The sequence below is a fragment of the Lepidochelys kempii genome, chromosome 28 (assembly GCF_965140265.1).
Source record: "Lepidochelys kempii isolate rLepKem1 chromosome 28, rLepKem1.hap2, whole genome shotgun sequence".
Lineage (NCBI taxonomy): Eukaryota > Metazoa > Chordata > Testudines > Cheloniidae > Lepidochelys > Lepidochelys kempii.
In genome coordinates, this window is record NC_133283.1 from 1,977,958 (window position 1) to 2,005,772 (window position 27,815).

At 46.5% G+C, this 27,815-nt stretch overlaps 1 protein-coding gene across 1 annotated transcript in view; it reads right to left on the reverse strand.

Moving 5' to 3' along the window:
* Nucleotides 1-27,815, reverse strand: part of LOC140904242 (uncharacterized) — a 159,769-nt gene that overhangs the window by 63,309 nt on the left and 68,645 nt on the right. The window lies entirely within an intron of this gene.

Here is a 27,815-nt window from a genome sequence, read left to right on the forward strand (position 1 = left end):
ATGTACCCACATATATATCATTAGTCCAGGCGGATAGTTTGGTCCACCGTTTTATTGCTGTGACTAATTTCCCCTGATTTTGTGTGTATTGCCAACTTATGATTACCTCATGCTTCTAACTTTGAATCATGTGAAGGTGAAGATTTAGCCTTAGTCTCCTCTTTCTAACCCCAAACAATACTCACCATCGAATCAACACTTAATATGTTTACAAGATGTGGGAATGAGTCCATAGAGCCATTTGCCAGCAAATTGGCATATAGCTTTAAAGTAAGTTCATTGCCTTGATGGGTGATAATGGGTCATTCAGTCTCTGTTGGCGGTATGATAAGTTTTAAGTGTTCAAACACCTGAGTGTGGAGGCATCGTTGGGTATTATGGTCCTGGGCAGCTTGGTGTACTTTGTGTAGGAGTCTAGTCCCAAAGTCTTGATGTTGGTTTAGCCCTACCCTCAGGGCAAAGATGAAGGAGTAGCAGATCAGAAATCCCAATGTCCATTTCATGACTGCAATCCTCTGAACTCCAACTATGGCGGGTTCTTAGGAGACAATTCAGCTAGCTCCTGGGAAGCAAGCTGCTCCTGGGACCTGGATGATTGCTACAGCTTTAACTGGTTAGCATGGTAGATTTTTATCTTTAGCACGCTTGCCTCCTGTTACTCTAAACTTGTACACTGCTGAACTCAGTTCATCAATGATTCGGAAAGGTCTGATCCACCGATTACACAGCCTATGCTCTGGTGCTTTGTAGGATAACAGCATTACTAGATCACCAACCTCCCAAGTATTCTCTCTTTGGGTTTTATTGAAGTCGGCCTTAGCCTTATGCTTTGATTTCCCCAATTTAGCAGCTACCTGCAGATGGACCTGATTTAAATGTTCCTGCAGATTTTGCAGGTAGGTATCCATTTTGATTCCCTCCAACTGAGTGCCACTGGTGTGCCAAATTAGGTGTTCTGGCAACCTCATACTTCGGCCTGTCATTACTTCAACGGGTGTCTTATCGGTAGACACAGCAGGAGTTGCCCTTAGTGCCATAAGAATTAGAGGCATGAGGGAATCCCAGTTGCATCCACTGGCATCCACCAGTTTCCTCAACATTACCTTTATGGTCTGATTTATACGTTCCATCATCCCAGATGACTGTGGTCTGTGTAGCATGTGTAGTCTCTGTGGGACTCCCATTAGTTTAAGACAGTCTTTGAAGAACTGCCCTGTGAAATGTAATCCCTGGTCTGATTCCACTTTCACAGGGATCCCCCAACAAGCGACTTGTTCTACTAGGACCTTGGCTGTGGCCTTTGCAGTATTGGTCTTCAAAGGAAAGGCCTCCACCCATTTTGAGAGAGGATCACCAACCACCAAGAGATATTGGCTGCAGGTTTCACAGTAGAGGGCCTATGAAATCAATCTCCAAAGCCATCCATGGACCTTCATACACCTGAGATTGTAATGGTGCATTATGCTTGGAAGGAGCATGCTGACTTGGGCGCAAGTCAAACAGTTGTTACAGTACTGTTGTACATCTAATCTAAGAAGAGGCCACCATCCCACGGTTAAGAGACATTGGACAGTTTTGTCTAATCCCTGATGTCCCCCTGTTGGAGTATCATGGACCACGTATATAATTTCCTTTCTTAGGGAGGTTGGAACCACACACACTGGAAAAAGGTCTCCCATGTACATAACGATTTTATCCACCACCTGTAGATACTGTCTGTACCTCCCATATACAGGGTCAATATAGATGACCAGTCTCCTTCTGTCTTGGAGAGCTCTCCACTATATCTTTGTCTAATGCTTGCATCTCCTTTAAGTCGGGAATGTCAGTCTCTACCATCTTGGCAGCAGCAATGGAACCAAGGGTTATGAAGGAATGTGCTAAGTCTTTTTCTTTCCAAGGTTCCCCTGATCGAGCTCCCTCTCTGGCTAGGCTATCGGCCTTTCCATTCTTGATCACATAGGGTTGTGATTTGGAATGAGCCTTGACCTTTTTCAGCATGACAGGCCACCCTGAGATAGGATTTTTAAAGCCAGGTCACAGATGTACCTTAACAGTGATGCATACTTGATTGGGGACCCATCAGAGGATGTGAACTCATTTGTTTCCCAACAGGGCAGGAACTCAGTGAGAGAACTGCACACCCAAATGGAGTCTGAAAACAGACCAACACACTGGTACTAGGCTTTAAGGGAGGCCTGTACACAATACTCCAGTACAGAAGCCACTGCTGCTAACTCAGCATATTGGGCCGAATGTGGGGTACATGATTGCTTTTTCCCCCAGGCATTCCTTTGGGAGGGAAGACATAAATCCCAAAGCCAGTGCACGAATTCCCTTGAGGATCATGATAGCTTGATCCGTCCACAAAGAAGTGGTGTCCTTTAAAGGAATCTCTCTCTTGGATTAGAGGCAGGAAGAAGACTTTCTACCATTCCCTTTGGACTCTGTTCATTCGTGTCTTGACAGTCATGGGGCTCTCCTTGCTACAGTGAGGCTGTGGGGCAGCAAAGATGGTATCCTAACAGGTTTTACTGCGATATCCTTCTCCTGTAACAACAATGCCGAATGGGCTAGGTGGGCGTTGGAAACCTGACCATCTTTAACCCGATTAGATAGCAGAAACTGAAGGGTTGTGCGCAATGAGTGTAATATAATTGGGCTGAGGCCAACTAGGAAAGCAAAATGCTGTATGGCCCAACTAATGGCCAGTAAGTACTTCTCACATTTGTCATATTTTAAGTTCTACTGGAGACATTAAACATGAGGCATAGGCCACAGGTCTGAATTTTTCATGCCTTTTTTGGGAAGCAACAGCTGCTAATGCATTAACACTTACCGCCACCTCCAGGTGATAAGGTATCTCAGGATTTGGAGTGATCAACATCGGAGCCTTGACAAGGGCCTGCTTCAGTTGGGACACTGCTTCCGTGTATTGTTCAGCCATTCCCATAGAACATCCTCCTTTAGCAGTTGGTACAAGGGATTTACAATGGAAGCAAAATTAGGAATGAAATCCCTGTGGAACTCAGTTTAAGCCCAAAAAGGATCTTAATGCCATTAGGTCCTCTGGTATTGGCAACTTTTGGACTGCCTCCACCTTTTGCTGTGAGGGAGTTCAACACCATTTTGTCAGAGTCAGAAAGAAAGAGACAGTGGTTTTCATTAGTTGCGCCTTGGCAGAGTTGCCCTTTAATCCCGCTGTGATATTATTGAATGAACTGGGACCGTATAGATCATTGTTGCAACCAAGGTCCTGTAGTGGCACCAAATCTTGTACAAAGGGGGTCAAATAAGGTATTTAGGATGAGGTTATGGTTTGCTGGTTATGATTATGCTATCTGTATATGTGTATTGTTTCTGTATTTAAAGTTATAGTATTGGCTCTATACTGTCTGTATTTCAAACTTATGCTATGCTTCTGGGTGACACCCCAGACAAGTTGGTGTCAGCTCTGCCTAGTCTGCTTGATGGCCCATTAAGGACCATCAGCGATACCACTGACCGACTGAGAAATGGCAGACACGCCTTGTGACTAAGCAAGGTATGCAGGGACATGCCTATGGACAGAACTCTGAGGTTTTTCCAGGCCATGGGATGGACAGCTTGTCTTTGAGACAAAGAAAGAAAGACCACATGGCAAGAGACTGTAAAAAGCTGCTGCAGCTCCTCCATCTTGTCTTCAATCCTGCTTCATACCTCTGGAGGGACTCTGCTGCACTGAAGCTTTGAACCAAGGACTGAAAGACCCATCCCAGTTGTGGATATGCTCCAGAGACTTGATTTGAACCTGCAGTTTATGCCATCACTGCTATAAGCCTGAACCAAGAACTTTGCCGTTACTGTATGTCATTGATTCCATTTAACCAATTCTAGCTCTCATCTGTATCTTTTTCCTTTTATGAATAAACCTTTAGATTTTAGATTCTAAAGGATTGTCAACAGTGTGATTTGTGGGTAAGATCTGATTTGTATATTGACCTGGGTCTGGGACTTGGTCCTTTGGGATCGAGAGAACCTTTTTTCTTTTACTGGGGTATTGGTTTTCATGACCATTTGTCCCCATAACGAGTGGCACTGGTGGTGATACTGGGAAACTGGAGTGTCTAAGAGAATTGCTTGTGTGACTTGTGGTTAGCCAGTGGGGTAAAACCGAAGTCTTCTCTGTTTGACTGGTTTGGTTTGCCTTGGTGTGCACAGAAACGCCAGCCTTGGGCTGTAACTGCCCTGCTTTAAGCAATTTGTCCTGAATTGGCACTCTCAGTTGGGTCCCAGCATTTTTACACCCGCTTCCTTAAGACTTTGCAGGAGCTCATCCAGTTTTGCCAAATGCTCCTCCTTGATCTGAGTAGCTAAGCAAAGGTCATCTACATACTGGAATAAAACACTGTTTAGAAAATCACGTCAGGACTTGCCGCATTTGAGCATGGAACAATGCCGGGCTATTTTTATATCTCTGTGGTAATTGAGTCCAGGAATATTGGTCTCCCTGGAAGCTAAATGCAAACCTTTATTGCTACTCCCAGGCCACTGGTAAAGTCCAAAAGCTGTTACTGATATCTAGCACAGAGAACCACTTAGTCAAGGGACTTTATGAGGTCTGGCGTCTTTGCCACAGTAGGGGCACAAGTAGGGGTAACCTGATTTAACCATCTGTAATCAATGGTGAGGCGCCAAGAACCATCTGCTTTCTTTACAGGCCAAACTGGGGATTGGATGTAGAAGTGCTCCCTGTGCCAGCAACGACTTGATAGCCTTGGCTACATAAGGTATAGCCTGGTCTGGATAGGAATATTGTTTTTGGGTGAGCACGTCTTCCCTCATCCACAACAATAGTGACTACCATGCACCTGCAGTCATGTTTGTGTTTAGCAAAAGCATCAGCATGTTTGCAAAGTATGGCCTGTAACGCTGGATAGAGTGCATGTTTGGCTATTAATTTGTCCAGGTGGTATTCATCTGGTTCTGGCCCCTCGACTGGGGTGACCACTAGCAGGCAACCTGTCATAAATATAAAGGGAAGGGTAAACCCCTTTAAAATCCCTCCTGGATAGAGGAAAAATCCTTTCACCTCTAAAGGGTTAAGAAGCAAGGATAACCTCGCTGGCATCTGACCAAAATGACCAATGAGGAGACAAGATACTTTCAGAAGCTGGAGGGGAGGGAGAAACAAAGCCTCTCTCTCTGTGTGATGCTTCTGACAGGGACAAAACAGGAATGGAGTCTTAGAACTTAGTAAGTAATCTAGCTAGATATGCATTAGATGCCATTTTCTTTAATTGGCTGAGAAAATAAGCTGTGAATGGAATGGATATTCCTGTTTTTGTGTCTTTTTGTAACTTAAGGTTTTGCCTAGAGGGATTCTCTATGTTTTGAATCTAATTACCCTGTAAGGTATTTACCATCCTGATTTTACAGAGGTGATTCTTTTTACTTTTTCTTCTATTAAAATTCTTCTTTTAAGAAACTGAATGCTTTTTCATTGTTTTTAAGATCCAAGGGTTTGGGTCTGTGGTCACCTATGCAAATTGGTGAGGATTTTTATCAAACCTTTCCCAGGAAAGGGGGTATAAGATTTGGGAGGGAAAGAAGTTTCCAAACGGACTCATTCCCAGTAACCAGTGTTAGACGTTTGGTGGCAGCAAAAGTCCAAGGGCAAAAGGTAAAATAGTTTGTACCTTGGGGAAGTTTTAACCTAAGCTGGTAAAAGTAAGCTTAGGAGGTTTTCATGCAGGTCCCCACTTCTGTACCCTAGAGTTCAGAGTGGGGAAGGAACCTCGACATGGTGGCAGAGGGTGGGATTAACTTGAAATCATTTCGAGATTTTTTTTAACCAGAAGCACAGATTTGAAAAGGAAATATTTTTTTTTCCTTTGGAAAAAGCAGGTTTTAAAAAAGGTTTTAAACTGAAAGCAGTTAGAGTTTTTTCTTCTCTGCTTTGGTGCCAGAGCAGAGACAAAAGGGAATTGTCTTTTGTGAGCTGGAGTTTTCTCTACCTAAAGGCAGGGTAGTTAACCTCCTGTAGGGAAATTCACTAGTCTTCACAGACCTGAAGTTTTTTTTTTTACCTAAGAGCAACTAGAGGGGTTTTCTGCTCATTTGCCTGCAGACAAAGGTGTTAGGGTTTTTTTTGTTGGTTTTGTTTTTGTTGTTTTTTGGTTTTTTTTTAGGATTTTTCTGTAGGCTGACAATCACTATCAGAATATAGATATCATATTACAGGACAGCAAAATTTTACAAGCCAAGTTTTTGTTTGTTTGTTTGTTTTTTACTGCTAACTCTCGGGTATAAAGTTAGTTAAAAACAGAGACAAAGATGACAGAAACCAAGACACAACACAAATTGGAGTTAGCCAGACTGGAGGCAGCGAAAGAGGCAGAAAAAAACCAAGAGGCTGTCCACAGGAGAGCTATGGAGGCAAGGGCCAAAGAACTGGAGGAGAAGGAAAAAGAGAGGAAGCATGCAGTGGAGATGGAGAAGGCAAAGGCTCAGCAGAATATACCAACAAAGCCTAGCAATCCTTCTCCAGGTACCACTTCCCATCCCAGAAAGTTCCCCACCTACAAGGCAGGCGATGATACCGAGGTCGTCTTAGAAAACTTCAAAAGGGCCTGCCTTGGGTACAGCATCTCTACAGACCAATACACGGTATAGCTGAGGCCGCAGCTCAGTGGACCCTTAGCTGAGGTGGCGGCTGAAATGCCTAAGGAACACATGAACCAGTATGAACTGTTTAAAACCAAGGTGAGAGGCAGAACAGGGCTAACACCCGAGCATTCCCATCAGCAGTTCAGAGCCCTAAGGTGGAAACCAAACGTGTCATTTACCCGACATGCCTACCACATTGTGAAACATTGGGATGCCTGGATATCAGGAGCAAGTGTTAAATCTCCAGAAGATTTGCCTTTCCTAATGCAAATGGAGCAGTTCTTAGAGGGTGTTCCTGAGGAAATAGAAAGATACATCCTAGATGGGAAGCCCAAAACTGTAATCGAGGTGGGGGAGATTGGAGCCGAATGGGTGGAGGTGGCAGAAAAGAAAAAACTGGTCGCAGTTGGAGCAGAGACCAGAAGGGACAACTTCAGACCACACCCTACTACTGGGGGCAGCCCAAGGCCCCACCTACCCCCCAGGAACCCTCCAGCCACCTTATCCCACCACACCATTCTCCAGCAACCCCCCTCACCCCAGTGACCCATCAGCTGGACGATGTTTTAAATGTAACTAGTCAGGGCATGTAAAGGCCAACTGCCCCAAGAACCCCAACAGGTTACAGTTCATTGCACCGGAATGACACCAGAGGTCCTCAGGCCCAGATACCTCCCACATACCCTTGGAGCGGAGGGAAACTGTGAGTGTGGGGGGGAAGAAGGTCACCGCGTGGAGGGACACCAGAGCACAAGTGTCGGCTATCCATGCTTCCTTAGTGGACCCCAATTTAATCAACCCAGAGATCCAAGTGATGATTCAACCCTTCAAGTCCAACTCTTTCAATTTGCCTACTGCCAAGTTGCCTGTCCAGTACAAGGGCTGGTCAGGAATGTGGACTTTTGCAGTCTATGATGATTATCCCATCCCCATGCTGTTCGGGGAAGACTTGGCCAATCATGTGAAGCGAGCCAAGAGGGTGGGAATGGTCACCTGCAGTCAGGCTAAACAAGCCGTCACAGCTAGCTCTGTTCCAGAAACTTCTACCAGGACCCGGTCAGAGGTGATGGACCCGGACTCCAGGGCAATGTCTGCAACAGCAGTAGTGGATCCAATCCCAGAGACCCAGACAGAGCCAGAATCGGAACCAGCGGAACAACCAACATCAGACCCATTGCCATCACTGAATCCAGTACTTGCAACCCCAACACCAGAGGCCCACCCCCACCCCCGCGAACCGGAACCGGCAGCAGCTGATAAACCTACACAAGAGGCTCAGCCGGAGCCTGAACCCCAACATAGTGCACCAGCGGAGAGCGGTTCACAGTCAATGGAAATCAGCCCCATCCCCTACATCGCTTGATGTCTCCAGCATCAAGGGAACAGTTCCAGACCGAACAGGAAGTAGATGAAAGCCTCCAGACAGCTTGGACGGCAGCACAGAGCAACCCACCACCTCTCAGCTCTTCTAATCGATCCAGGTTTGTTGTAGAAAGACTACTTTTATACAAGGAAACTCTTTCTGGTGGACACCAGGAAGACTGGCATTCTCGGAGACAGTTGGTAGTTCCAACTAAGTACCGGGTCAAGCTCTTGAGCTTAGCCCACAATCATCCTAGTGGCCATGCTGGGGTGAACAGGACCAAAGACCGGTTGTGGGGGGGGGGGTCATTCCACTGGAAGGGAATGGGCAAGGATGTTTCTACCTATGTCTGGTCTTGTGAGGTATGCCAAAAAGTAGGAAAACCCCAAGACCAGGTCAAAGCCCCTCTCCAGCCACTCCCCATCACTGAAGTTCCATTTCAGCAAGTAGCTGTGGATATTCTGGGTCCTTTTCCGAAAAAGACACCCAGAGGAAAGCAGTAAATACTGACTTTCATGGATTTTGTCACCCGATGGCCGGAAGCAGTAGCTCTAAGCAACACCAGGGCTAAAAGTGTGTGCCAGGCACTAGCAGACATTTTTGCCAGGGTAGGTTGGCTCTCTGACATCCTCACAGATGCAGAAACTAATTTCCTGGCAGGAACTACGGAAAGCCTTTGGGAAGCTCATGGCATAAATCACTTGGTTGCCACTCCTTACCACCATCAAACAAATGGCATGGTGGAGAAGTTTAATGGAACTTTGGGGGCCATGATATGTAAATTCGTAAATGAGCAATCCAATGATTGGGACCTAGTGTTGCAGCAGTTGATCTTTGCCTACAGAGCTGTACCACATCCTAGTTTAGGGTTTTCACTATTTGAACTTGTATATGGCCGCAAGGTTAAGGGGCCGTTACAGTTGGTGAAGCAGCAATGGGAGGGATTTACACCTTCTCCAGGAACTAACATTCTGGACTTCGTAACCAACCTATAAAACATCTCCGAACCTCTTTAGCCCTTGCTAAAGAAAACTTACAGGATGCTCAAAAAGAGCAAAAAGCCTGGTATGATAAACATGCCAGAGAGCATTTCTTCAAAGTAGGGGACCAGGTCATGGTCTTAAAGGCGCTCCAGGCCCATAAAATGGAAGCATTGTGGGAAGGGACATTCACGGTCCAGGAGCGCCTGGGAGCTGTTAATTATCTCATAGCATTCCCCACCTCCAACCGAAAGCCTAAGGTGTACCATATTCTCTAAAGCCCTTTTATTCCAGAGAATTAAAGGTTTGTCAGTTTACAGCCCAGGGAGGAGATGATGCTGAGTGGCTTGAAGGTGTCTACTACGAAGGGAAAAGTGCTGATGGCGTGGAAGAGGTGAACCTCTCCATGACCCTTGGGCGTATGCAGCGACAACAGATCCAGGAGCTGTGCACTAGCTACACGCCGACGTTCTCAGCCACCCCAGGCCTGATTGAACGGGCATACCACTCCATTGACACAGGTAATGCTCACCCAATTAAAGTCCAACCTTACCGGGTGTCTCCTCAAGCTAAAACTGCTATAGAACGGGAGATATTACAGATGGGTGTAATCCGCCCCTCTGGCAGTGCATGGGCATCTCCAGTGGTTCTAGTTCCCAAACCAGATGGGGAGATACGTTTTTGTGTGCACGACCATAAGCTAAATGCTGTAACTCGCCCCGACAACTATCCAATGCCTCGCACAAATGAACTATTGGAGAAACTGGGACGGGTCCAGTTCATCTCTACCTTGGACTTAACCAAGGGGTACTGGCAGGTACCGCTAGATGAATCCGCCAAGGAGAGGTCAGCCTTCAGCACCCATGTCGGGCTGTATGAATTTAATGTACTCCCTTTCGGGCTGCGGAATGCACCCGCCACCTTCCAAAGACTTGTAGATGGTCTCCTAGCGGGATTAGGAGAATATGCAGTCGCCTACCTTGACGATGTGGCCATATTTTCGGATTCCTGGGCAGAACACCTGGAACATCTACAAAAAGACTTCGAGCGCATAAGGGAGGCAGGACTAATTAAGGCTAAGAAGTGTCAGATAGGCGTAAACAGAGTGACTTACCTTGGACACCAGGTGGGTCAAGGAACTATCAACCCCCTACAGGCCAAAGTGGATGCTATCCAAAAGTGGCCTGTCCCAAAGTCAGAGAAACAGGTCCAATCCTTCTTAGGCTTGGCCAGTTATTACAGGCAATTTGGACCAAAATACAGCCAAATCGCCACACCACTGACAGACCTAACCTAAAAGAAACAGCCAAATGCCGTTCAGTGGACCGAAGAGTATCAGGCGGCCTTTAACCAGCTTAAAGCGACACTCATGCCTGACCCTGTACTAAGGGCCCCAGACTTTGACAAACCGTTCCTAGTAACCACAGATGCGTCCGAGCGTGGTGTGGGAGCAGTTTTAATGCAGGAAGGACCAGATCAAGAATTCCACCCTGTAGCGTTTCTCAGCAAGAAGCTGTCTGAGAGGGAAAACAACTGGTCAGTCAGTGAAAAAGAATGTTATGCCATTTTCTACACTCTGGAAAAGCTATGCCCATATGTTTGTGGACGGCGTTTCCACCTGCAAACCGACCATGCTGCACTACGGTGGCTTCATACCGCCATGGGAAATAACAAACTTATTCGGTGGAGTTTAGCTCTCCAAGATTTTGATTTCGACATTCAAGACATCTCAGGAGCTTCTAACAAAGTGGCTGATGCACACTCCTGTGAAAGTTTCCCAGAATCAACTGGTTAAAATCGTCCTTGAGAAGTGGAAAATATTGTTAGTCTTTATATACTTGGTAGTATATTTATAGGTGCATGTGTCTTATTCACTCTGTTTTTTCCCTAGAGCTCCAGGAAGATATCCTAGCCAGCATTTCACCCTATCTGTGATTTGGGGGGGAGGGTGTCATTAAACCCCTTTAAAATCCCTCCTGGCCAAAGGAAAAACCCTTTCACCTGTAAAGGGTTAAGAAGCTAGGATAACCTCGCTGGCACCTGACCAAAGTGACCAATGAGGAGACAAGATACTTTCAGAAGCTGGGGGGAGGGAGAAACAAAGCCCCCCTCTCTCTGTCTGTTTGATGCTTTTGCCAGGAACAGAACAGGAATGGAGTCTTAGAACTTAGTAAGTAATCTAGCTAGATATGCATTAGATTCTGTTTTCTTTAAACGGCTGAGAAAATAAGCTGTGCTGAATGGAATGGATATTCCTGTTTTTGTGTCTTTTTGTAACTTAAGGTTTTGCCTAGAGGGATTCTCTATGTTTTGAATCTAATTACCCTGTAAGGTATTTACCATCCTGATTTTACAGAGGTGATTCTTTTTACTTTTTCTTCTATTAAAATTCTTCTTTTAAGAAACTGAATGCTTTTTCATTGTTCTTAAGATCCAAGGGTTTGGGTCTGTGGTCACCTATGGAAATGGGTGAGGATTTTTATCAAACCTTCCCCAGGAAAGGGAGTGTAATATTTGGGAGGATTTTGGGGGGAAAGACGTTTCCAAATGGACTCGTTCCCAGTAACCAGTGTTAGACGTTTGGTGGTGGCGGTGAAAGTCCAAGGGCAAAAGGTAAAATAGTTTGTACCTTGGGGAAGTTTTAACCTAAGCTGGTAAAAGTAAGTTTAGGAGGTTTACATGCAGGTCCCCACATCTGTACCCTAGCGTTCAGAGTGGGAAAGGAACCTTGACACAACCCTGCAGTAAGACACAACGACCGATTAGCCAAATCAATAATGCGTTCCTGCCTACCTATTAAATCAGACCCCAACAGATTACCTTTTGGGTCTGACATTGTGAGCAGTGCAAAGACATGGGTCTTGTGCAAGTGACCAATTTGTACTTGGATAGGTTTAGATAGCATGGCCGTAACTTAGTAGTTTACAAACATTGATAGCATCTTTGTTTTTCCAGATGCCAAAACAGGATTTAGGATCCTTCACATGGATTATATTGATTGCTGCTCCGGTATCTACAATAAAATTTAGACAGCAGCCCCCAGCACTATAGATACTGTGGGTCTTCCACTTGCATCTCCTCCCAAAGGGGTTGTGACGCTCCTTGGGGCTTGCTGGCATCATGCAGAGTAACCTATAGGATAGATAGGTGGGTAGCCTTCAGGCTCTTCCACCTCCAACTCCTCAGGGATAGCTGACCCTGCATGAGAATAAGCCACCCAATTGGGAGGAGGGGTTGAGTCCACAGAGGCCACTGGTTGGTTTAAAGGATTTGGACGTTGATCGCCCAACACCAACTTGTTTAGGTGTGTCCGGAGTTCTTGGATATCCTGGGGAGGTGGTAGAATCTCCTTCCTTAGAAGTTTTTAAGGTCAGGCTTGACAAAGCCCTGGCTGGGATGATTTAATTGGGTATGGGTCCTGCTTTTGAGCAGGGGGTTGGAGTAGATGACCTCCTGAGGTCCCTTCCAACCCTGATATTCTATGGTGTTGGGTCTCCAGGGTTGGCTGCACCGTTTTGACACCACTGAGAAGTCCTTCTCCTGATGAGGCGGTAGTGATCTAGAACCCTGAGGATGAGAAGAGTTCTGCACAGCAACTGTAAGAAAAGAAACATGATCTCGAGGCCCCCCTCAGGGCCTGAATGCACACCCTTGTCAAATGTTCCGTGAATTGAAATTGGCCCAGCACTGAGAATAAGGGGACCTAGGATTAGTCTGGTTCTGCCCTGGAGGTGTCCTGGTAGGACCCTCAATCCTCACTGTGGGAGTAGCCTATGGCTCTTGTAAGGTTGCAACTGGGGCTCCACGCCGACCTGCTTTAGAGTTTCCCTGGGTATGGACCTTGGCTAGAAGAGCCAGGGACTCATTCAGGGAGATCCCATCATGGATCTGCATGTTAACCCTTTCCTGTAGGTAGGGAAGAGAATTATTGCTAACAACAAGCTAACATACACTTTCATGTGACTGCGCCAGGCTGCACTTAACCGTAGATGAAATTGGGGGGGAGACTCATTTGGCTTTTGCTTCAAGTTAGACAGGATAGCCACCTCCAGCTTGTCCAGGATGCAGATTACACTGAAGCACGGCCACTGTTTCTGAAAAAGACACCTTCCCCATGTCCTGGCACCCCAGAATTATCTACTCCACCCTTCTCCTCCCCTCCCACGGCTCTGTTCTCCCTTCACCTGTGGGATCCTGAATGGCAACATAATGTGCTCTCCTATCAAAAGATGAGCTCATCTGACTGTCACACAAGCCATGCATGAGTCATACACCTATTTACTCAATTTAGAATTCTACAGGTGGCATATTTTCCTCTTAAAATGAGGAAAAGGCATGAAAGCTGTAGTTATAAATGTAGTTATAAATTTATCCAATGAGGATACATTAAATGCAATTTTAAAATAACTGAGGGCACCAAAAAGGCACATGTCCAAAAATTATTCTAGTGGGTGGGAGATAAGGCAAAAAAAGGGGAGCAAGGAGACTTGTCAAAACTTGTATGATGAATAAAGGTTATTACTACGCTGGTTCTTTAGAGACCCCACAGCTTCTAATAACCCAGGGGACAGGACTCTTTACCCAGAAAGACCTCCGTCTCATAGTTCTCCTGCATGACATCCCTGTAGAGGGCTCTCTGAGTGGGGTCCAGCAGAGACCCCTCTTCCCTGGTGAAATACACAGCCACCTCCTCAAAAGTCACCGGCCCCTGAAAGAGCAAGAGTCCAACACTCAGTACCTGATGCCCCAGTCACAACCCCACTATTTACGGAACAGCAGCACCAGGTAAATGGAAGCTCCAGGAGGCACATGTTAACAGAGTCCCACCCCACCTTGCTTAGAGCAGCCAGGAGGCATCAGAGGGTAGAAAGAGAGAACCTTTGTGTCTCCAAGCTGACAGACAGGCAGAGTCTTTACATTTATCACATAACTACTAGCCAGAGCTTAATATAGGAGATGGGGCTGTCTCTGCATCCTGCTGGTGGCTCCCTGGTAGGAATCCCAACATTCTCCAAATAAAATATATGGAAGAAAGGGGAAGTCAATAGTAAAGAATATAAGTTAGAAGATCAGAACGGTAGAAAATTGGTAAGGGAAGCTATCAGAAATCATTGACCAATCAATGAAAATAAGAAGGAAGTTTTTAAAAGTACAAATTTAATCTTAACAATGGTAGTGGTAAATTACTAAAGAGAAATGGCAGAATTATCAAAAATAATGCAGAAGAGGTAAAAGTGTTCAATAAATATTTCTCCCCTGGGTTTGGAGAAAAACAGATGATGTAGTCATATCATAAGATGTTGACGATGACACTCTTTCCATTCCAAGAATAGCTCACGAGACATTAAACAACAGCTATTAAAGTTAGAAATGTTTAAATAAGCAGGTCTAGATAACTTGTATACAAGAGTTTTAGAAGACCTAGTGAAGAAGCATGGTGGACTGTTAATGTTGATTTGAATTAGGACTTGGAACACTGGGGAAATTCCAGAAGACTGGAATAAAGCTAATGCTGTGCCAATATTTAAAAAGTGTAAAAGAGATGACCCAGCTAATTACCAGAGTGTCAGTCTGACATCAATTCTGAACAAGATTATGGAGCAGCCGATACTGGTTTTCATTAATAAAGAATTAAAGGAGGGTAATATAATTAGTACTCATAAACAAAGGTTTAGAGAAAATAGATCCTATCAAACTAACTGGATATCCTTATTGGATGAGATCAAAAGTTTGGTTGCAGCTAATAGTATTGATGAAATATACCTAGACTTCTGTAAGACATATGACAAAAGGTTACAAAAGGACCTAGGAGTTACAGTGGACGAGAAGCTGGATACGAGTCAACAGTGTGCCCTTGTTGCCAAGAAGGCCAATGGAATTTTGGGATGTATAAGTAGGGGCATTGCCAGCAGATGGAGGGACGTGATTGTTCCCCTCTATTCGACATTGGTGAGGCCTCATCTGGAGTACTGTGTCCAGTTTTGGGCCCCACACTAAAAGAAAGATGTGGAAAAATTGGAAAACATCCAGAGGAGGGCAACAAAAATGATTAGGGGACTGGAACACGTGACTTATGAGGAGAGGCTGAGGGAACTGGGATTGTTTAGTCTGCAGAAGAGAAGAATGAGAGGGGATTTGATAGCTGCTTTCAACTACCTGAAAGGGGGTTCCAAAGAGGATGGATCTAGACTATTCTCAGTGCTAGAAGATGACAGAACGAGGAGTAATGGTCTCAAGTTGCAGTGGGGGAGGTTTAGGTTGGATATTAGGAAACACTTTTTCACTAGGAGGGTGGTGAAGCACTGGAATGCATTACCTAAGGAATTGATGGAATCTCCTTCCTTAGAAGGTTTTAAGGTCAGGCTTGACAAAGCCCTAGCTGGAATGATTTAGTTGCGGATTGGTCCTGCTTTGAGCAAGGGGTTGGACTAGATGACCTCCTGAAGTCCCTTCCAACCCTGATAGTCTATGATTCTATGACTTGGTTCAGCACAATATTTTGACTAAAAAACTAGAATGATACAAAATAAAAATGGCATACATTAAATAGATTAAAAGCTGTGATTGTAAATGGGGAACCATGGTCGAGTGGATTTATTTCTAGCCGGTTACCGCAAGCATTAGTTCTTGGCCCTGTGCTATTTAACATTCTTAGCAATGACCTGGAAGAGAATATAAAATCATCACTGATAAAGTTTGCAGTTGCCACAAAGATTGGGCATGGTGGTAAGGAATGAAGTGTCAGTAGATTCAAGCTCCAGTACTGGGAGTCTGAGAAGTTTTCCCAGCCCTGGCAGGAGAGTTATTTCCTGTTCTACAAAGAGGGGAAGTTCCATTCCCAACTCCTGTGCCTTGAAATTAGGCCCTATCTGACATTACATCCCATATTCAGCATAGTGGTATGATTATAATATGATTAGGACATATTTATTATGCATTTTGTGTAAGATGCATCATGTGTGGTGTTATTGGAAAAGCTATGATTTGCTGAATATCACTATCCTATTTGTGTGCATAGATCATGTTTGTATCTGAAATTTTGGATATTGACTATGTATCTGCATTTCCAATGTGCTTACTCTGGGTAACACCCACAACTAGCCTTTCAGGTACAACAATGAGGAAGCCAGACAGTGCTGATGGCTCATCAACAAAGACAATGGGCCGTGGAAGAGTTTAGCCTTCCTGTGAATGTTTCAGCCAGACTATGAGTCATGGCTTGCATGACTCAGCAAGTCATGCAAGGGCATGTGACCAGACCACATGATACTGAACTCCATTTTGGTACCTGTATTTTTCCACAAACTGGACTGGCACCTGAGTTTGGAACAAAGGGTTCTGGCCATCTGGAAAAGTTACCTAAGGTGGGGTGTGACATCATCTCTTGGCCTCACTCCTCACACAAGAGGACTCCTGGAAACATGTGAGGAACAAAGACTGACCTGGGGGAAGTGCTGGTCCCAGGGTAAAGGGATTTCTAGCTTGTGTATGGAAACTTGGTGGACTCCTTGTATCATCAGTCCTAGGACAGGAGACAGCTACTGGCTTCTATCGTGCTAAGAGAGGGCTGGATGGGATGGACAAGAAGGGGAGGCTGAACTGGAAATGGTGGCAGGAGGAGGAGGTGGAGAAGGAGAGAGAGACAAACACCAGCCCTCTCTCATGTAGTTAGTTTCTGTAACCACCATGTGATTAAACTGTCAAGATCTTGGAGCACAGACCATGTCTGAGATTTCTCTCACTGGCTCTGTTACCAACTGCCCATGACAAACACTTGAAAGAAGGGGAGGCTGAGCAGCAAATGGTGGCAGAAGGAGGAGGTGGAGAAGGAGAGAGAGATTTGAAAGCATGACCATTATTCCCATTCCACCGTAACAAAAAGTACAGGAGAAGGGAGCAGCACTTCAGAATCACCCAGCACCTATGTGGAGGCAGCACTGGATGGGGACTACTTCCAGCTCTTACCCAAGGTCACCCAGCAGGCCCATGGCAGTCATTGCACTTCTCTGTGCCTCCGATCGCAAACCTGCATGAGACCCACAACTGCCTATAGGGCTGCTAATTCCTCCAGTCAACATCGTTCTGTGCAAAAGCTAGGAAATTCACTTCCAAAAAACTTGATTAATGCAATTTAAAGTTGTCTGGAACTGTCTGGTGCCCCTCCAGAAGAGAGATCAGCAAAACTCAAACTTGTAATAATCAGGAAATGGAGATATAAAGTACAAACCAATGTAATCCTAATTCTGACCTACATGAGCAATGACCCTTTCTTTACTCCTACAACACACCAATGTGCACCCGGCCATTTGAGATAGTGCCTATCACTAAAGTACTAGGGAAAATGACAACCATGGCACAGAATCAAGCACCTTACCGTTCCTAAGACGGAATGTGGTTTTAGGTAAGCTGCACTGTACAGGAGCTACCAACACCTGTTCTACACTCAAATACTGAGCCTGCTTCCCAGAAACACTTGGTCAACTAAACACCTCTTCACCCTTTTTACAATTCTTTCATCCTTACTCACAGAAGTTCCAGCTAACATTCTACATTCACTTACCCATTGTTAAGCACACAGAGTGCTCTCAGATCCCATCTCACAGCTGACCATTCCCATGGCAAACAGTCCCCTGTTTCCTCCTGACAACATGCACAGTTCACTGCAGAAATTATACAGCCTGGAAGCTCATGGTACACATGCACCTTTTTCCTTTCATCGCACACATGGGGGACTCAGACCCAGATCTTCTCATATCACAATCACACCTCCACTAAGCTGTTCTAACTAATGCCTGTACCTTTCTATCTAGCTATACCTAACACAGCGAGTGCAGCTAGAGTGCAGGCCGATACCATCCAGTGTCTGTTGCCAGCTCCAGGGGGCAGAGTTATGGTTGCATTGTCTCTGTATTTCTAAGTTTTTGGAGGTTTGACTTTTGCTGAACTTGACATTCTGGCAGGGCCCAACCTTACCTCTGCATTAATGAAGGTGTCAGTGACTAGATGAATGTTCAGTAAATATGCAGAAAGTGATAGCCTCCCATCCCTATCTGCCATTCACACAGGCTGCAAAGCCCTGGGCAAGGCGACTTTCAGAAGCAAAGAGAAGGGGATAGAGCTTTGAGGTTCTCTGCCAGTCAGGAAGGGGTAGCAGCGAGGAAAGACTGGCAGCTGATAGTTGGAGAGGAGAAGAGGTTTGGGGTAGGGTGGGGGCAGAAGCAGCTGGTACTGGGTAACCTGGGGCTGGACAGTCTCCATAGGGGACCCTTGCTCCTCCTGTGCCCCTTCCACACCCTCTTGCAAGTAGAGAATGACCACCCTCTCCCCACCCCCAGAGGCAGTCTCAAGACTCTCCCAAGTTGCACCCACTAACTCTCTTCCCATTTTGGGTATAGCTCAGGGCAAAAATTTCAAGATGAACAAGATGAACCTAGCTGGTGTTCTGGTGCCACAGGGGCCTCTGGTGGGTGAAAGGCAGAACTGCAGGACTTCTCAGGCAGAATATATCTTCATGCAAAAAAAAAAAAAAAGAAATTCTGTGCTGGACGTGAATTCTCCATGCACGTGGTGGCACAGAATTCCCACGAGTAACTCACACCCAGCACAAACATAACCTGCTAACTCCCATCTCTTCTCCCTATGTCCCCAAGTCCCAGAGCTGCTGCTGTCATTAATGCACACAGGCTTTCACTCCCGTTAGTGCTGGCAAGATCCAATCCAGTGACAGGATTGAATCACATGAGACAGTCTCAGCTGAGGGGGAGGTGAGAGTGGGAGGGGGTACAAAGGGAAAAGAATTGTTGTAGCCATGTTGGTCCCAGGATATCAAAAAGAGGTATTTTTAATTGGTTCTAAAAGAAATTGCCTCACTCACCTTGCCTCTCCAAGAGATCTGAAAGTGGCAGAAGGAGACAAACAGGAAGACAGAGCTCAGGACTCTAAACCAAACATTGTCAATCCCCTGGAAGAAACTACATTTCCCATCTACCCCTGGGTATGTTTGTGTCCTCTTCCCCTTTCCTCTCACAGAAGCAAGGGGAGACTGCAGTCAGCCCCAGATGGTCCTTCTCCATCCTGGGATGTGTGTTGTGAGGAAGTTTGTGTGTGGTGGGTGCATGGGTTGGGTCCCCAGACAGCTAGACCCATCTGCAGACTGGAAAGCCAGGGCAACTCCAGCACAGCATGGGGGCTCTGGGAAGGGGTAGCAGTTCTGGAGCTGGGGCTCTCCCCCCTCTAGGTCCCATGGCAGATGGCTCTGGCAGCATCAAGTGGGTCCATAATTGCAGGGGAAGGTTGGGCTAGTGTCTGAAATTGGGGTGAGGATTGTGTGTGGGGGTCCATGCCCAGGAATGGGGAATGGAATTCACCTCTCCACTCCTCTGCAGAGCCCAGCAACTAAGGATTTATCCAGTGAAGTGAATTTCACTCTCGGTGACTTTGAGCTAGCCACTGAAAGATCTTTCTGCCTTAGATTCCACGCTAGCCAAAGGAGATTATTAGTACTCCCTCCCCAGACTTCCAGGGGGAAGCCAGAGATTATTAGTGGGTTATGGGAATTAGAAAATGAAAATTCATTAAGAACGATGATATTTCTGTGTTTATTATTAAATCCCCAGACACCCACCAATCCCTGTCCTTCTTCCGATGAGCTATAAATACCTAAGGGACTCAACTACTGATCCTGCAGTGAGTTTCTGCCCCTCCCCACTTTCTATAGCAGCACTTTTTATTAACAGGCCACGGAAACATGTAAATACTTTGAACCAAATTCCAGAAGCTGCTGAGCATGGACAAGTTAAAATGAAACCAAGGTCCTGTCTCCCCAAGGACCTGGCCCCAGTGCAAAATAATAGACACTTGCCACAAATCTGCTGACATGCTGCTTTGGTATGGAATGTACCACGGCCACAGGGAGCAGAGACAAGGAATCCTACAAAACAAAATCCCAGATACACCTCCAATGCTGCATCCCCTCCCCCACCTCCACACTGTCTGCCATCCGCTCCCTAACCTCCCATGGCCATTCTCAGCCTATTCCGAACAGTTCCTTCCAGCCTTCAGCACTATAAATAAATAAAACAGGTGTTACAAAAGGTAGAGAAACCTGATCATCTTCTGTGAGAAGGTAACTAATTTTTTGGACAAAGGAAATGCAGTAGGTCTTATCTATCTGGATGTCAGTAAGGCATTTTATACAGTTCCACATGGGAAACAATTCATTAAACTGGAGAAGATTGGGATTAATATGAGAACTGAAAGGTCGATAAGGAATTAGTTACAGGGGAGACTACAAGGGGTCATACTGAATGGTGAGGGAGGGACGTTACTAGTGGAGTTCCTCAGAGATCATTTTTGGGACCAATCTTATTCAACATTTTTATTAATTAGTGACCTTGGCACAAAAAGTGGGAGTGGGACACAAAGCTGGGAGGTATTGCCGATATGGAGGAGGACAGGAATATCATACAAGAAGATCTGCATGACCTTGAAAGCTGGAGTAATAGGAATGGTACGAAAATTAATAGTGCAAAATTATGCACTTAGGGACTAATGACAAGATTTTTTGCAATAAACTGGGGACTTACTAGTTGGAAGTGACAGAGGAAGAGAAAGACCTGGGTGTATTGGTTGATCACAGGATAACTAAGAGCTGCCAATGTGCTGCGGCCATGAAAAAGGTTAATGCAGTGCTAGGATGCATCAGGTGAGGTATTTCCAGTAGACACATGGAAGGGTTATTACTGTTATACAAGGAACTGAGGAGACCTCATCTGAAATACTGTGGGCCATTCTTGTCTCCCATGTTTAAGAAGGATGAATTCAAAGTGGAACAGATGCAGAGAAGGGCTACTAGGATGATCCGAGGAATGGAAAATCTGCCTTACAAGAGGAGACTCAAAGAGCTTGGCTTGTTTAGCCTAGCCAAAAGAAGGCTGAGGGGAGACAGGATTCCTCTCTATAAATAGATCAGAAGGATAAATACCAGGGAAGGAGAGAAGTTATGTAGGTTAAGCACCAGTGCTGGTACTAGAACAAATGGATATTGGTCATCAACCAGTTTTGACTTGAAATTAGGCGAAGGTTTCCGACCATCAGAGTAAAGTTTTGGAACAGCCTCCCAAGGGGAGCAGAGGGTCAAAAAACCTAACCGGCTTCAAGACTGAGCTCGATACCTTTATGGAGGGATTGGTATGATGGGACTGCCTCCAATTGTTATGTTGGATCATATTAAAGAAGTTCTGTACTAAAATCATAAATGAGTTTGATTCCCCATAGTTTAAATTCCAAGGTATTACCAATTAAGAAGTCTCTTGGTCTCTTATTTTTACTGTTTCTCTCCCTCTCTGTGTGAAACTTGCAAGCTGCTAACTGTTAGCACATCCTAAGACAGAGTCTGTTCTCAAAGCAATACTTTGTAACAACAGAAACAGCACACAGAGACTCCCCGCCCTTTTGTTGTATTTATCTCGCTTTGTTAACAATTGTGATTAAAATAGAGATAGAGGATGTATGCGGATGGATGCTTGGTGTGGACAATAACTGAATGATCAGGGAGGTGCCAGCCTCAGAATCCAGTGTCCATCGGCCGAAAAAAGCGTCAAGTGGAAACAACCAGAGGACCCCGGGAGGGCAGACTGGAATCCACCCAGCTGCCTCAAGGATGGGAGAACCAAAGAACAAGATAACATCTGGCAGCACGGAGCCATCAGGAATGTGCCATCTGCTGAAGCATGATGAAGCAATTCCCACAGACTGGCATAGGAATAAATTCCTATAAAAATGGACTCTAGAAAGTGAGAACTTTGGGATCTGATTCTGCTAACCAACTTCCAGGAGCATCAGATGAGCATCTGACAAGGCCCTGCTCCCTCCTCATGTCCAGGCCACCTGGCCAGTGGCTTGGCATGAGCAACTCTAAGGCTGGTAACTATTATAACAACCTAGCAGAACCTCTGTGTGTGTGTGTATGAATGAATGTGTGAATAAATATGAAATTGAATGGAATGTTATAGCTATAACTAACTGCTTACTGACAGGTTTCAGAGTAACAGCCGTGTTAGTCTGTATTCGCAAAAAGAAAAGGAGTACTTGTGGCACCTTAGAGACTAACCAATTTACTTGAGCATAAGCTTTCGTGAGCTACAGCTCACTTCATCGGATGCTTACTATGCTTACTATGATTCTTTCTGTATTCACAATAAATGTGGCATTTTGCCTTTTCCCCTTTAATAAGCTCATGATGGTTTTTATTTTATTGGTATAACACAATGGCAGGTAGCCTATCTGCAACTGCTAGCAGCAAATAGCTCCAGAGGCCAGTGATGGGACACTAGATGGGTAGGGCTCTGAGTTATTACAGAGAATTCTTTCGCAGGTGTCTCGCTGCTGGGTGTTGCCCAAATGCTCTGGGTCTAATTGATTGCCATATTTGGGGATGGGGAGGAATTTTGCCCAGACTCAGATTGGCAGAGACCCTGGGTTTTTGTTTTTTGGCTGTTTTTTTTTTTTTTTTGCCTTCCTCTGCAGCATAGGGCAAGGTATGGGTCATTTGAAGGTTTAAACTAGTGTAAATGGTGGATTTTGTGTAACTTGAAGTCTTTAACTAATGATTTGAGGACTTCATAGACTCAGCCAGAGGTTAGGGGTCTATTACAGGAGTGGGTGAGGGAGGTTCTGTGGCCTGCGATGTGCCGGAGCTCAGACTAGATGATCATGATGCTCCCTTCTGGCAGTTAAAGTCTGTGAGTCTATAAACTGTGCCTTGCGTTGCACAGACACTGATGGAGATTAGGGCCCCATCATGCTGCACATGGCAGAGAACCTGTCTGAGATCAGCACCCCCACTGTGCTGGGCACAGCACAGACAGAGAGGGACAATCCTTGCCCCAAAGAGATCACAATCCAAGTAGACAATGGCTAGGAGGAAAACAGAGAGGGGCTGTGACTTCCCTAAGGTTACCAAGCAGATCAGTGACAGAGCCAGGAACAGACCCCGGTAATTCCAGAGCCCCGTCACCCACAGCTTGGAAAGGTCCCCAGACCCCATTGTTTTAGGCTGCAGGAAGAGGTGGTTTCTCCTTGGATGCACAGCCTACCTTGGCAGGGAAGCTGAGCTGCAGTCCCTACACCCAGTTGGGGGTGTGCGTCATGGGTCAGGAGAAGTCAGTGTCCAGTCCTGTGGGGCTGTGCTCCTGGCTTACACCTCCAGCACTCACTGCTGCCCCTCTGTTACCAGCTGCACTGTTCAGCCAGCCCCTGGCCTCAGTGAGGTCACTATTCCCCCCACCACCGCAAGCCTTCAAACTGGGACATGGTGCACCAGTGCCAATCAGAGTGCACTAGTGTAAATTCTGTCTATACTAAGGGTTTGCACCAGTGCCTAAAACACCAGTGTGGCAGAGACCTTCAGTACCCAAAACAGCAGTACAGCGGCACTAGAACTGGGATCTATTTCTAGCTTCGTCATGGACAGCCTGGGTGACCTTGGACATGTCAATGTTTCTCCTCCTAACTTTAGTCTCTTTACCCAGCTGCCCACTCACTGGGGTCTCCTTTCTCTCCACAGCTGCTCACCACTAAAGTCTGTGTGGGTGTCACCAAAGCTAAGTTTCAGAGTAGCAGCCGTGTTAGTCTGTATCCGCAAAAAGAAAAGGAGGACTTGTGGCACCTTAGAGACTAACAAATTTATCTGAGCATAAGCTTTCGTGAGCTACAGCTCACTTCATCGGATGCATTCAGTGCAAAAAACACTGAATGCATCCGATGAAGTGAACTGTAGCTCACGAAAGCTTATGCTCTTGTTAGTCTCTAAGGTGCCACAAGTCCACCAGAGCTAAGGTAGTTCAGCTCTGGAATAGTCTTACAAGAGTGGCTGTGGAGTCTCTTTCCCTGGAAGTTTTTAAGAGCGGGTAGGACAAACCTCTGTCAGAGATAATCTACATATACTTGGTTCTGCCTCGGCAGAGAGAGCTGGACTTGATGACGTTTTGAGGTCCTGTCCAGCCCTACATTTCTATGATGCTATGCAATATATACATATAAAACACAACATACAGAAACCCACCACCACAATATAATGTCAAAACAAAACAAAAAGACTCCACTCCACAGCATAAAATGACAATACAAAGGAAACAAAAGCAACAAAATGCAAACTAACACACCCTGGGACAAAAATTCACAATGGAAAAAGCTCAACTCAAACCAACACAACAGAGGCACCAAACATGCTGAGGCAAAACAATGCACCATAAAACTGCAACACAATATGGTGCGATCACAGTTCCAAATGGCAACATGCAAAACAGCTCAGCATAGAACAGGACTGTGACATTGCACCCCATAATGCTTTATAGAAATATGCTTATGAATGTAAATATCTTTGCGAAGGTTATGTTCTATCGAATGTATTCATCCTATTTGTATACACGTATCATTTTTATTTCTGAAGTTACGAGTGTTGGCTCTATGCTTGTATTTAAAGCGTTTGCTGTAGAAAGCACCTAAGGCAGATTTGGTCAACACAGTGTGAAGGGGTTATTCACGTAAATGGAAGTACTTGGTTAACAATGGACCTTGATAGACGCCAATCCACATCTGAGCTTTCGGCTTGGCCTGCAGACAACTGAGTCATGCATGGACATGTGACTTGCCCATGTGACTCCAAAACTCCATGTTGAGATGTGATTTTACACAGGGGGGAGAGAGAGGTTTCCACCCACAAGAAAGAAACTATATAAACCCCTGGATACTCCTCCATTTTGTCTTCAGCTGGCTCAAGAGATAGCCTCTCCAACTGAAGGAGATGCCTGAAAGAAACTGGAACAAAGGACAGTAACTATAGAGGTGTGAGTGATTGCTGAACCCAGCCTAGAAGGAGGTTAGTTTGTCAAAGAAGCTTATTGGAACATCTCTGAGGGTGAGATTTACCTGCATTTAGTTTCTACTGTATTAGGCATAGACTTGCGTGTTTCATTTTACATTGCTTGGTAATTCACTTTGTTCTGTCTGTTATTACTTGGAACCACTTAAATCCTTCTTTTTGTAGTTAATAAAATCAGTTTTTACTTATCAATTAAGCCAGAGTACGTATTAATACCTGAGGGGGGACGAACAGCTGTGCATATCTATCAGTATTACAGAGGGTGAACAATTTATGAGTTTACCATGTATAAGCTTTATACAGGGTAAAACTGATTTATTTGGGGTTTGGACCTCATTGGGAGTTGGGTGTCTGAGTGGGGGAGACAGGAACACTTCTTAAGCTGTTTTCAGTTAAGCCCGCAGCTTCTGGGGGATGTGGTTCAGACTTGGATCTGTGTTTGCAGCAGGCAAGCATGTCTGGCTCAAACAAGGCAAGGTTCTGAAGTCCAAAGCTAGCAGGGAAAACAGGCTCAGAACATCAGGTGGCAGTACCAAAGGGGTTTCTATGATCCAACCCGTCCCAAGAACACAGCACAAAAGAGAATTATTTCAACGTAGGCATGGAAGGGATCTTGAGAGGTCGTCTACTTAAGCCTCCTGTGATGAGGCATGACCAAGTATCCTTAGATATTCTCAGACTGGTGTACCTCTTACCTGGTCTTAAAAACCTCCAATGAAGGAAATTCCACAAACTCCCTTTGAAGCCAATGCAAAGCAAACACTCAGACCAAAACAATGCTGTATGCTGGGCTAGGGGTTGAGGGGAGAAGCAAGAATTCAAACAACCCGGGTTCAGTTCCCAGTTTTGCCCCAAATTCTCCATGCAAACTTGAGCAAATTACTTCAGCTCTCTGAGCTTCAGTATCCCCATCTGTAAAATGGAGAGTAACCTCCCACCATTTGCCTATTTAGCCTTTGAGGTTTTTGCGGCAAGGACTCTCTGTCACTGTGGGCATGTCTACACTGCAGTTAGACACCGGCGGCTGGCCCGTGCCCACTGACTTGGGCTCACACGGCTCAGGCTGCAGGGCTGTTTAATTGTTGTGTAGATGTTCCGGCTTGGACTGCAGCCCAAGGTTTGGCACCCTCCCACCTCGGAAGTCCTACAGCCTGGCTCCAGCCCGAGGCCAGACATCTACACTGCAATTAAACAGCCCCTTCGCCTGAGCTCCTGTGTGCCTGAATCAGCTGGCATGGGCCAGCTGTGGGCTTTTAACGGCAGGGTGGACATACCCTTGGTCTCTGTTCAGCACCAGTCACAATGGGGACCCTGATCTTGGTCATGGTCTGTGTAGAGCCCTGCACAACTGGGGGCCTGACCTCAGTCAGGGGCTCTGCAACTCCTGGCATTACAGGATCCCTGATTTTGGTTGGGGTACCTGCAGCACCTGGCAAAATGTGGGGCCAGGATCTCTGTCAAGGTCTGTGCAGTACCCAGTACAGCGATGGGGTGTGATCTTGGTTCGGGTCAGTGCAGTGCCAGGCCCAACAGGGACACAGATCTCAGTCAGAGTCTCTGAAGTGCCCTGCACAATGAAGGCAGCACTCTGGGCAGCAGTCCTGCACTGTCTGGCACAAGGGGGGCTGTGATCTTGGTCCTGACACAATGGGGCGGCCTGATGTCAGTTGGGGTCTCTACAGTGCCCAGCACAACAGGGGCATAGATCTCAGCTGGGGTCTCTGCAGCTCCAGGAACAACTTCCTGATTTTGTTTGCTGTCTCTGCAGCACCTGGCCCAATGAGAGCCTGATTTCACTTGGGTGTTGATGCAGGGCCTGGCACAACAGAGGCACGGAGCTCAGACAGGGTCACTGTAGCACCGGGCACAACAAGGTCCCTGCTCTCTGTAGGGGTCTGTTCAGTTCCTGGCACGAGTGCCCCAAACTTGGTCAGGGTCTGTGCACTGCCTGACATACTGGGGGACGCTCAGTATAAGAGCCCTGATCTCAGTCAGACACCTGGAGAGCAAAGCGGAAAGATTTTCAAGAATTTTATATCAGTATTTCAGAACTGAGGAGAAAATGGGGCACAAACGAAATATATGCCAATATAAGAGAGAAGCACCAACATCTGGGAAGATTTTATGTCACCGTTCAACAGTTCAAGAGAAAAAGAGGAGAAATTTGAGGGGATTAAACAGTGATACTCAATCAACAAAATAGTGGGATGGATTCTTCTTGCCTCACATTCACATGGCCGGCAGGGAGCCCTGGGTGATGTGGCTTTCACAGGGGAAAGGAGTGGGGCTGGAGTCAGAAGGTCACTGGCAGAGGGGGCTGGGAATGTGACTAGCCGGCGGTGTCTTGGGGAGGTGGGGGGCTGCTGGGTTGGGCAGGGTAGGGGCAGGGGAAGTAGCTGGGACTGGGACACCTGGGGCTGAGCTGTTGAACTGGCCACGCGCGAAGTGGGGAGGAAACGGGGACCGGGGGGGGGCAGAGCCCGTCTCAGGGAGGTGGGGGAAGGGGGGGGGTCACCCGGGCTGCTGCTCGTCGCTGCCGGGAGCGAAAGGGGGCAGGGCGGGAGCGGGGGGGTCCCCAGGGGAGGGGGCAGCGGTAAATCCGAGGGGATCTCAGCCCCCCCTTTCCCTCCCCGCCCCTCGGGGGGCCCCGGCTCTTCTCCCCCCCCCCCCGGCCATGTCCGGGCTGCGCCGACATTTTCCCTCCGCCCCTTTCCCCAGGTCTCCCCCCGCCCGGCCCCACGCAGGGACCCCGGGGGGGCTGGTCCCCCCGCCGGACACTGGGGCAGAGTCACCGCCCGGCCCCACGGCTCGCCCCGGTACCTGGAGGCTGCAGCTCCGCAGCGGGGCGGGCGGAGCCCGGGGCGGCCCCAGGGCGGCTCCGGCGGGAGCGGGGCCCGGGCCGGGCACGGGGGGTGGATGAAGGTCTCCCCGGCACAGACCC